The following is a 12,261-nucleotide window of genomic DNA, read 5'->3' as shown; positions in this document are numbered from 1 at the left end:
GAGGGTATAGCATATTTATTCCTCAGTTGTTTAAATGACATTAATTGACCTCTTTAATAATAATCTTCCACGTTAACAATCCCTTTATGGTACCATATATTTAAGAACTGATTCTTTCTTGAAAAGACCAAAGACAATGACATTTTAGGTGATAGAGATCACAAAGTGATTAGATTGATGAAAAAGCACATTTGGTTCTTGAATGTCCTTCAGGAAGGAAAGCTGCCACCAGTATTTATTCTCATTTATATGTAATTCCAGAGCATAACAAAACATACTTTGAAATGGCCAAACACAGTACTTGGAACATGACTGTTATGTTAAAACAAAAACATCAGAAGAACCACCCAGCATTGACTTGGTCCTTCAACCTTGCAAAGTCCTCATCACAAACATATGGAGATTGGTTATGACAATTGGGTGGGCTGTCCCATGGAAATAACCAAGCAACAATCCACACTTAACAGAATCATACTGTACAGATAAAGGTTCAGGCTCCAGCATCATAATATAAATGTGCCTGTCCTGTCCCACAGACAAGACATGTAGCATCATGATGTGAAAACATACTAAATAGCCCAGGATTTCCTCAACGTTCACTTCAGATCCCATGAAATCTCAAGTCATAAATAATCAAAGAAAAAATGTCTACTTTCCAAGCTCATCTGATCAATCAGTATTACTCCATCATGATCAAAAGTGAAACACAGAGAGAAGCAAGGAAACACACCATATAGTAATAGAAAAATTAGTTTTTTATGGAAATTCTTGTTAACTTTGTCCATAAATTGGAAAATATAAACATAACATTGAAAAGAAAGGGCATTAATGAAAAGTGGAGAGAGGCAGAATGGAAACTAGTTCTGTCATTTTGAGGAATAAATGTCTTGAAGACTTAATGATATGGGAGCTTGTTTGAATGTATAGGTGTCAATCATTTGAGCATTTATAATCCAGTGACTGTCTGTACAATTAGAGGGAGATTTAATTTCCCATTCCCAGAAGTGGCTTGGTAGCACCATCACTTATCGTTTTTACACAGCCGCTGAGTTCCGGGAAATTATTCCCATTTTCCCAGAACGTATGCTGTGTAAAAAGCTTGGAACTGGAATGAGAGTGCCATTCCAATTGCAACTTTTTTCATCCTAGACCCTTTGTCATTTTCACAGAAAGCCTGCAGTGTAAAGTCCATTTCAGGCATTCTGGGAGCAACTTGGGTCAAAGTGTATTGTATACCGTAATTTTCTCTCCTGTGGCCCACTCTCCCAGCAGTCCGCTTCCTGTTCTCTCCCATGGCCCGCTGTCTCACTCCATCACAACAGCTCTCTGTTTCTGTAGGCCCCTAACCCTAACACTAACCCCACGCCTAACCCTAACCCCAACCATAACCCTAACCCTATCCCAAATCCCACATCTAACCCCAAGGTGTGAATATAAGATCACCTACTATGCAGACAATAAACTTATCCAGGACATATCAAAATGCACAACTAATCCCACTAAGAGCTAGAAACAGGTAGAGGGTAATAAAAGCATGGTCCAACCAAAAGTGGCAGTTTATAGTGACACAGGACCTCTGAGAGAGGAGACCAGTGAACACAAGAGGGATGATTATCCTGCTAGCTGCATATTGACAAACTAACCTGAACCCTAACCCTAGATTTGACACTAGGTCTGCCAGATTGTGAGCAAGCTGCTCAGTGTGTTTATCCTCTTTGAACAGTCTGAAGCCCACCACCCTGCTCCCCTACCGACATCCCGCCACTAGCCCCCAAAAATAAGTAGCAGTGATTAGAAAGGGATAACTTAAGATGTATGTGAATGGAAAGAAAAAGTTTGAAATCCACTTTGGATCAATACATGAAGATAAATTGTGTGTGTATGTTTTATTAAATTGACCATGTATTTTTCCACGTTCTTTTATACATTGTGTGTATGTCTTATTAAATTGTGTACGTTTTTCCCCACACTCTTTCATATCATGTGTGCATGTGCTTTATTCCCATGCTCTTCTCTTAATTGTTGTGTTTTAATAAATAATGTTTGATAGTAAACCCTTGTGTCCAGACTCACCATTATCACCCTAATTTCAACCTGGCATATAAAACTGGGGGAATATTTTTGAGCTATTTTTTGGGGGAAAAAAAGTGGGTTTTACATGCCGTAAAATAAGGTATGTTTTCTGTGAATCTAAATGCAGATGCTGTTGCTGTTGAGTTACACGTCATGCCCCTTTTGTTCGCAGAATGCCAGTATGCCTTCTAAAATGGTGGACAGAAATGGAGATTTGCAGATTTAGTCATTCCTGTGTGAACGAACAATGCCGGGATATTGGAGACTCTTCATAATGGTGAAATCCGGCAAAGTCTGTGTTTTTTAAAAAAAATCATACCCAATTAAACTGGTAACATTAAACTCGGGAAGGAGAAAGCCCTCCACTTGATTGGAGTTGTTAAAAATAGAAGTACCTTAACAGAAATTGCTTGAGACAAAAATTGAGAACAAAGAACATTTATTATAACAACAATGCAAAGTTGGGTGCTTCCCCTTACCCTGGGAATACACACTTACACTGGGGCTCACCCAACTTTTATACAGTGAATTTCAGTATCGGAATACCCTCCCCCTTACATTCTTCTGCCTCCTGGATGGGTTTGGCATTAGGCAATCCTTCCTGCCTACGTGCAGTTTCTGTGAACTTGGAGGACCAGGGGGTATCCTGTCAGTGTCTCATCATGTCATTATCATCACAACCTTACCCTTGTCCCCATTCACACCTTTCCAACTCTCTACAGTCTCTTCATATGCAGAGTTCGCTAATCCTGTCTAGGGTTTACTAATTTAATATGCATAACTTGATAAATCTGTGTATGGTTTACTAATTATATATGTAGAACTTGGTACATCTGTCTAGGGCTAGGAGACCCTTATCTCATCCAGACTACCTCAACTTCCTACATTCTATTATTCCTTACCTCTCCTTATCTTATTCATACTGTGGGCTCACTGATCCTGTGGAAAAGACTAGAAGATTCTTATCTTACATAGGCTGACTCTGCTTCCTGCATTCTAATTTCCATGCTTAGCCTGTTCATACTGGTTTAATCCATCACTCCACATGTCTGCACTAGTTTCCCCATCTTTCATATTTTTATGTCAAGTTTCCTCATCTCTCAGAGTCATAACTCACAATAGAAGATGGTAATAATTGTTGGAGGACATCATCCTCACAACAAGAAATCCAAGCAGGAACCTTCTCAGTGCAGAGTTCTCGGTCCAACAACATGGTCTCAACAAGACCGACATTCAGGTATGGGTTGGTAAATGGGAAGTTTAAAATTAAAATAAGCCTAAATGCAAAAATATCATCAAACCAACAGCAGGCCAAATGTGGTTATTCAGTGACTAATGTCTTACCTCCTGGCACTTCAAAGCTTTTCTACAAGGGCAGCACAGTTAGCACAATGGTGTTACAGCGCCATCAACTGGGGATTGAGTCTGCTGCTGTCTGTAAGGAGTGTATGTTTTCCCTGTGTCTGTGTGGGTTTCCTCTGGGTGCTCTGGTTTCCTCCCACTGTTCAAAAAATGTACTGGGATTGTAGGTCAATTGGGTGAAATTCTGGCTCATGGGCCAGAAGGAGCTGTTACTGGGCTGTATGTATGGACAATTTACTGGATGCAAATCAGGAATATGATGAATACTTTCCTGTTTGGATGTGTGCAACTCCAAAAGTTTTCAAGAACTGGATTATTATTCAAGACCAAACTAACCACATGATTGGTGCCAACTTAAGCATTCATTCAACAGACCAGCGATGCGTAATGGCTGCAATAAAATGAGCAGTGCATTGAAGTTACTCACACAGACTACTTTCCTAACCCACAACCTCTACCCCAAAAAAGTATAAGGACATGTGCATAGAACACTGCCATCTGCAGGTTCACCTCCAAGTTGAACAGCATACTGATTTGAAAATATCGCAGGATAGTCAATATCACTGGGTCTAAATCTTGGAACTTTCTTCTCAAATGACTGAACAGTTCAAAAAGATGGCTCACCATCTATTTCTGAAGAGAAGTTAGGGAAGGCCTATTAGACAAATTCAATAGATCCACTAAAGTAAATTAAAGTAGTTCCAATATATACAAGAGATGTGTTAGTCTTTCAAAGGTACTTTCCTTCAGATGAAATATTAAACCAAAGTCCTATATTCCCTCTGAAGTGGGAGTAGAACCTGTGACATTGTTGGGAAGAAATGCACTAGGTTTTGAATATTATTTACTCTCAGACAATAGCACCATCAATAATTTATCTTGTCAGACATGCACTGGTTTTTATTGGACCTTTCCTATCACATTTCCCCACTTACAATCAGGGTTTAAACATCAAAAGTAATTGGCTAGATAAGCATGTCATTTCTCTATATTGGTTTGTAGAATGTGGTTTAAGAAGTAATCCAAGGGAATATAATTCAACATGTTTTAAATTAATTCTATTGGAATAAATGACAATGGTGCAAAAAGGCAATTCTGGTATTTTACACAAACCAGTCTGTTGTAAACTCAGGCATCATAAATTGATTAACTACTTACCTAAACTTAATTATAATAGGGAGCACCAAGTTTCTTGAAGCACACAAGAATTGACCTATCCTGAACATAAAACAACTCCTCCCTTGTCAGAAAGGTGCAACAATGACTGCGTTTACTGAGAAGATTGAGACAGGCAAGGTTACTGGCCACCATCCTGCCAACTTTCTACAGGAGCTCTGTCGAGAACATCCTCGCTGGCTGTATCACAGTGTGGAACAGTTGGTATATAGAGTATCAGATTGGAGGTCAATCCACAGGACTATAAGGTGGCAGAGAGGATAATTTGGCTCTTCCTCCACCCCACCTCCTATCGATGGGATTTACCACAATCGTTGACTAAAGTGGACTCGCAAATTCAGTAAGGACCTCTAACACCATGCTCATAGCATTTTTCAGCAACACCTGTCGGGAAAGAATTCAGATTTATTGTCACAGTACATACATGGCATCACATATAACCCTGAAGTTTTTTTTTCTGCAGGCAAAGTAAAATTACCACTTAATGGTATTGCAAAAAAACTGCACTCAACACACACATGTAAACAAATAAAGAAATGTAAACAAACTGACGCAATACAGAAAAAGAAAAATTAATAACGTGCAAAAACAAGAGTCCTTAAATGGTCCCTGTTTGAGTTTGTTGTTGAGGATTCTGATGGTGGAGGGGTAGCAGCTTTTACTGAACCTGGTGGTGAGAGAGGTGGTGGTGAAGGTGAAAGAGATACAGGAGTGTAACTGTATAATCGGATGATAAATGAACTTGAACTTGATTATGTTAAATCAATAAATCCATGCCACCTTTGTGGTATCCTTGAAAACAATGTAAACATCGTTAATATATCCTTCATAAAATGACACACCATCAACAATGAGTGTATATTAAACAATGACTGTTAGAAACAATTGATTCAATATGACAGACTCTGATGTTGGAAACTACTTCTTTTCTTCTTCTTCTTCTTTTCTTTGGATTGGCTTCGCGGACGAAGATTTATGGAGGGGGTAAAAGTCCACGTCAGCTGCAGGCTTGTTTGTGGCTGACAAGTCCGATGCGGGACAGGCAGACACGGTTGCAGCGGCTGCAGGGGAAAATTGGTTGGTTGGGGTTGGGTGTTGGGTTTTTCCTCCTTTGCCTTTTGTCAGTGAGGTGGGCTCTGCGGTCTTCTTCAAAGGAAGTTGCTGCCCGCCTAACTGTGAGGCGCCAAGATGCACGGTTTGAGGCGATATCAGCTCACTGGCGGTGGTCAATGTGGCAGGCACCAAGAGATTTCTTTAGGCAGTCCTTGTACCTTTTCTTTGGTGCACCTCTGTCACGGTGGCCAGTGGAGAGCTCGCCATATAACACGATCTTGGGAAGGCGATGGTCCTCCATTCTGGAGACGTGACCCACCCAGCGCAGCTGGATCTTCAGCAGCGTGGACTCGATGCTGTCGACCTCTGCCATCTCGAGTACTTTGACGTTAGGGATGAAAGCGCTCCAATGGATGTTGAGGATGGAGCGGAGACAACGCTGGTGGAAGCGTTCTAGGAGCCGTAGGTGATGTTGATGTTGAAAAAGCCATTAAAGATATAAGGGTCTGTGCTTTTGAAGCACTGAAGCACCATGTGAGGATTACATGGGGATTTGCAATAGAACAGGAATAGGATGGGTGTAGTAGAAAAATTGACAGAATGAATACAATTAGGTAAAATTAAATGCTGTCAAAAACAAAATTTCACAGAAAAGAAGTATGCCCCATGCAAGAGAAAATCAAAGAAGGACAAGTTGACAAATAGTTGTTCAATCTTAAAATAACTAAATCCCAGGAGCCAGATATGATGTATCTAAGGATTGCTTGTGAACCTGATTACTGATGTAATCTTCCTGAAGTTATTGCATTCTGGATGAGTGCCTGGGAATTATTCAAAGCCATATGTCGCTATTTTCTTTTTTAAAAAAAAGCATCAAAGGTGATCTAGAACACTATAACCAAGCGAGTTTGATATTGAAGGTAAGACCACTCACAATTCTGGTGGCATTTAAACCATAAAATACAGGCTGATCAATTAAAACAGAATATGTAACCAGCAGCAAACAATGAGAGCTGGAGGAACATCCATGGCTAGAAATGGTCAGTTAACATTTTTGGTCAGGACCATTTATTGAGAGAAATTATCACCATAGCTTCTCTGTTGATTATCTTGATAAATTATTTAAAATGAAGAGTTCAAAGCACAACAGCTGAATTTCCAAAAGCTATCAGTCTGCCGGATTCCAAAAATGAATAAGATAAATTAAAAAAAGAACATACTTGAGGATGGGACAGAGGATAGATTTCATTCAAAGTGGACCAAATGCAAAGCTCTATATTTGTCAACAGGTCAAAATTCTTTCTGATCTGATAAGTCAATGTAAAACATTATCTCATTCATTTTTGTTATTCATCGGCTGTGTATGCATAGGACTTTAAATTTTCCTGATTTTTGGACTGGCAAATGTATCCACACTAGAACGTAAGCTCACCAGAGAATGCTGTTTTGTCAGATTGTACTTGTGCAATGGGATGATAATAAACATGAACTTGTTGTATTTTTTAAATGATTATAAGAGCCCTGACCCTGCTTACCATTTCCATTACATTATAACTGTGAGAAACAGAAGTACCTTCACAGATTTCGCTCAGACAAAAATTGAGAACAAAGAACATTTATTGTACAACAATGCAAAGTTGGGTGCTTCCCCTACCCTGGGAATACATATTCATACTGGGGCTCACCCACCTTTTATACAGTTCTTCAATCTGAGGCGCCTGCAAGCTCACACCAAGACACAAGAGAAACTTGTCCGTGAACTACTCTTTGCAGACGATGCCGCTTTAGTTGCCCATTCAGAGCCAGCTCTTCAGCGCTTGACGTCCTGCTTTGCGGAAACTGCCAAAATGTTTGGCCTGGAAGTCAGCCTGAAGAAAACTGAGGTCCTCCATCAGCCAGCTCCCCACCATGATTACCAGCCCCCCCACATCTCCATCGGGCACACAAAACTCAAAACGGTCAACCAGTTTACCTATCTCGGCTGCACCATTTCATCAGATGCAAGGATCGACAATGAGATAGACAACAGACTCGCCAAGGCAAATAGCGCCTTTGGAAGACTACACAAAAGAGTCTGGAAAAACAACCAACTGAAAAACCTCACAAAGATAAGCGTATACAGAGCCGTTGTCATACCCACACTCCTGTTCGGCTCCGAATCATGGGTCCTCTACCGGCACCACCTACGGCTCCTAGAACGCTTCCACCAGCGTTGTCTCCGCTCCATCCTCAACATCCATTGGAGCGCTTTCATCCCTAACGTCGAAGTACTCGAGATGGCAGAGGTCGACAGCATCGAGTCCACGCTGCTGAAGATCCAGCTGCGCTGGATGGGTCACGTCTCCAGAATGGAGGACCATCGCCTTCCCAAGATCGTGTTATATGGCGAGCTCTCCACTGGCCACCGTGACAGAGGTGCACCAAAGAAAAGGTACAAGGACTGCCTAAAGAAATCTCTTGGTACCTGCCACATTGACCACCGCCAGTGGGCTGATATCGCCTCAAACCGTGCATCTTGGCGCCTCACAGTTTGGCGGGCAGCAACCTCCTTTGAAGAAGACCGCAGAGCCTACCTCACTGACAAAAGGCAAAGGAGGAAAAACCCAACACCCATCCCCAACCAACCAATTTTCCCCTGCAACCGCTGCAATCGTGTCTGCCTGTCCCGCATCGGACTTGTCAGCCACAAACGAGTCTGCAGCTGACATGGACTTTTTACCCCCTCCATAAATCTTCGTCCGCGAAGCCAAGCCAAAGAGCCTCCTGGATTGGTTTGGCATTTGGTAATTCTGTCTGCCTATGTGCATAACTTAAAAGACCATGGGGTATCCTGTCTGGGTCCTATCATGTCATTGTCCTTATTCATGAATCTGCCTTTGTCCTTATTCACACATCTCAACCCCCAGGACTTACTAAATTTCTATATGCAGAACTTGCTAATTCTTTCTATATCACTATAAGACCTTTCTTCTATTGTACTTGCATAACCCTTCCTCACACTATCGGACGGAAATCATCCCTACTCAGCACTTACTTAACTTCCTCTAGTCCAGTCCAGTATTCCTTATTTCATTCATACTAGCTTTACTTCCTATATTCTATTATCTCTCACAATCCACACTTTTTCTTTAGCTACGCTTAGTAAATTCTCAACTGGAAGCTTGGTCTTTTTCCCAGCGAGTCAGCAAACAAACTGCAATCTCAGCATCATCAGACGGAGTTTGGGAAACATACATCCTTTGGGTTGTAGTGATCTGACGAAGGGTCCGTTGAATTAAACACTGCACACAAGTCATTAGGCAGGGAAGTATCATGATGGCTAAAATAACGAGTCCAACTGCTATAAGTCACCAGTAAAAAGTTCAACCGCCTGACCATTGTGACTATTGTCACCAATCGATCTTCCACAAACGCCGCCCTCAGCAGCCAACAAGTAATCGAGAGCCAGGCGGTTTTGATAAGCTGTAGCTCGTATCTGTCGTTGTTCTGCAGCCAATAAATCAATGCCGTTGCTGTCTGTTTGGTGATAATCTCCAAAACTGCCTGGAGTCTGATTAAGCGGTTTAAATGCCAAACAGCTGTGGTACTCTGGAGCAGCTTGAGCCGTTTACAACTGGAATCCCCCTTATAGTGATGGCCTTTAGCCTTCTGAATGTATTCGTGACCCAAAGGATGATTTACAAGATGCCAAGTTGGGGGGGCGTTTATTGTTACCTAACCTGTGAGTAGCAGCTTGTCTGCGAGCGTTAGCATATATACCCCCTTTATCCCTACTCCAGGTATAGCCCTGACTAATGTTCTGCCTATCACTTTCCCACCATCTTCTTTGTACCATATTTTTAGCACTCATCTCTTTAATATCTGTAGAGGCCGGGACGCAAACCCAATCCACTCCCCTAGGGCAGTTCTGTTTCCCTGGTCCATGTTGGGATCCTAAATTAAACCATACAAAATAAGGTACCCCACTATGAATACACTCTATACCTGTGCCCTTTCTGCATTCTAAAGGTAAACTTGTCCATTTCTCAAAGTAATTATCACCTCTGCTGCCCCTATTCCAGGAGGACTTAATACATTGAGTACAATTGGGTGGGTTTTCCAAAAATTGGGAACCAGCAGAAAAACAATACAGCAAATAATAAAAATAACATTACAGCACTTTTTCCTGGCGTAGCGTAACTTTCAGACCAGAAGGATGCGAGACTGCACGCCAGGTGGAGGGTATATTATCAACGTCTTTAGTTCGTGGATTAGCTTGTTTAATGCGTTGTATGTGAGTCCACCCCTTTTCTTTTGTTCGCACTGCAGTGTCTGTAATCAGAAGTACACAATAAGGGCCGTCCCATATCGGTTTTAGTTTATGGTCTTGCCATGCTTTTACATATACCCAATCACCAGGTTTAACAGAATAAATAGGATAGTCCAGGGGTGGGTTTTGAGCTAATAAACCCTTCTGTCTTAAGTCATACAAAGAAGTAGAAAGTCCCTGTAAATATTTAGATATGTACTGGTCATTAGCCTCAGGGGTAGGAGTATCAGTGTGGAATCCCATGTAAGGAAGACCAAACATCATTTCATATGGTGAGACAGCAAGGTCCTTACGAGGAGCTGTGCGAGTCCTAATTAAAGCTAAAGGTAAGAATTTAATCCAGGAGAGGCCAGTTTCCTCATGAAGTCGAGTGAGTTGATTTTTCAGGGTCTGATTCATCCGTTCAACACGGCCTAAACTCTGGGGGTGCCATGGGGTATGTAACTGCCAATTTATTCCCAGGATTTTACACACACCCTGGAGTACCTGAGAGGTAAAATGTGTACCTCGATCTGAGTCAATGGTTTGAATAATGCCAAAGCGCGGAATAACAGACTCTAGTAATATCCGGATAACGGTGCCAGCACGATCATTAGGGGTCGGGAAAGCCTTAACCCATCGAGTAAAATGATCCACCATCACCAGGAGGTATTTATAAGCCCCTGTCTTAGGTAATTCCGTGAAGTCAATCTGTATTCGTTGAAACGGGCGTACGGCTATATCGTGACTGCCAGGCATTACCTGGCGCATGACTTTCTTATTCACTCGCTGACAGATTGGGCATCCCCGAGTACTTTGCTTGGCTATGGTGTATATACCCGAGCAATTAAAGGACCGTACAAAAGCATCAACAAGTGCCTGTGTTCCTCAATGTGTCTGCTGGTGGAGCTGATCAATAATCTGATGAGCCAAGGCTTTGTTCAGTACTTGGCGTCCCTTTGCCGTCCACCGCAACCCATCGGCAGTTTGACGGATTCCCTGGTCTTTCATATAAACCTCCTCTTCCCGTGAAAAGATGGGAGTCTTTTTAACCTCATGTGGGGTGGGGAGTAACAGCTGCATGTCTATTTTCTGTGAGTGCAGCCTGTTTATCAGCTTCATCTGCCCATCTGTTCCCTTGTGCTTCAGGACTGTCAATAATTTGATGGCCCTGTACATGAACTACAGCTATCTCCTCAGGTAACATAAGAGCATCTAAGGATTGAACAATTAAGTTTTCATGGATCAACTTTTGTCCTTTCCCAGTTATCATTCCCCGCTCTTTCCAAATCTTTCCAAAGGTGTACACTACACCAAAAGCATACTTTGAGTCGGTATAGATTGTGCCCACCTTTCCCTCTAAACCCTGGAGAGCTCTACAGAGGGCATATAATTCACAGGATTGTGCCGACCAATGACCAGGAAGACGACCAGCGACAATTACAACTCCTTCATTCCCATTCACTACACTATACCCGCTATACCGAATGCCATCAATGCAGCGGGAAGATCAATCAATAAACCATCTTTTACCCTCCCGTAAAGGTTCATCACTTAAATCATCTCTAATTTTTGTCTGTAAATCTATCACTTCTAAACATACATACTCTAAATCATTGAGGACAGTATCAGAATCTGGAGAAACCAAGAAGGCGGTTGGATTCTGTTCTTTGTTTATAATCAGTGTCAAATGATCCCTATCCATGAGAATCGCTTCATACTTTAAAATTCTAGAATCAGTAAGCCACCTTCCGGCATGTTAAAATTGGGGTATTAAAAGGTAACATACAAGGTTCGAGTATACCATCTTTCACCAATTGGTCAATTACTGGCTGCAGCCCCTTTCGGCCAGCCATAGGAAATGTTTTCGTCTAATTACTTGGTCAGAGTCTTTTAAAGTAACTTGCAGGGGAGGAACATCTAACCCTCCTCTATTGCCTCTTTTTGTCCAATCTCTAGGATTTATTAGTTCCCGATCCTCCTCTGTTAGTACGTAAAATTGAACCCCGATACCTGATCCCTGTGGCCTGGTACCGATAGCCAATTGGTCCTGTAAATCCCGTCCCAACAAGCAAACTCCAGCTTGGGGAACTAGTAAAATATCCTCCGTTATTATCTTTTCTCCCATTTGTATCCTTACATTCTTTAGTATAGGGACCGTAAAATCTTGTCCTCCCACTCCCAAAATCATCACTGTCCCTTCTGTTTTAACACCCTCGGGCCGTTGTAAAATACTAGACCGGGCTGCCCCAGAATCTACTAGAAAAGTCATCTCGTCAAATTTACCAATAGTTCTCTGTGCAGCCCCA

The sequence above is a fragment of the Narcine bancroftii genome, chromosome 6 (assembly GCF_036971445.1).
Source record: "Narcine bancroftii isolate sNarBan1 chromosome 6, sNarBan1.hap1, whole genome shotgun sequence".
In the NCBI taxonomy this organism is placed as follows: domain Eukaryota; kingdom Metazoa; phylum Chordata; class Chondrichthyes; order Torpediniformes; family Narcinidae; genus Narcine; species Narcine bancroftii.
This window is presented reverse-complemented; position numbering follows the sequence as displayed.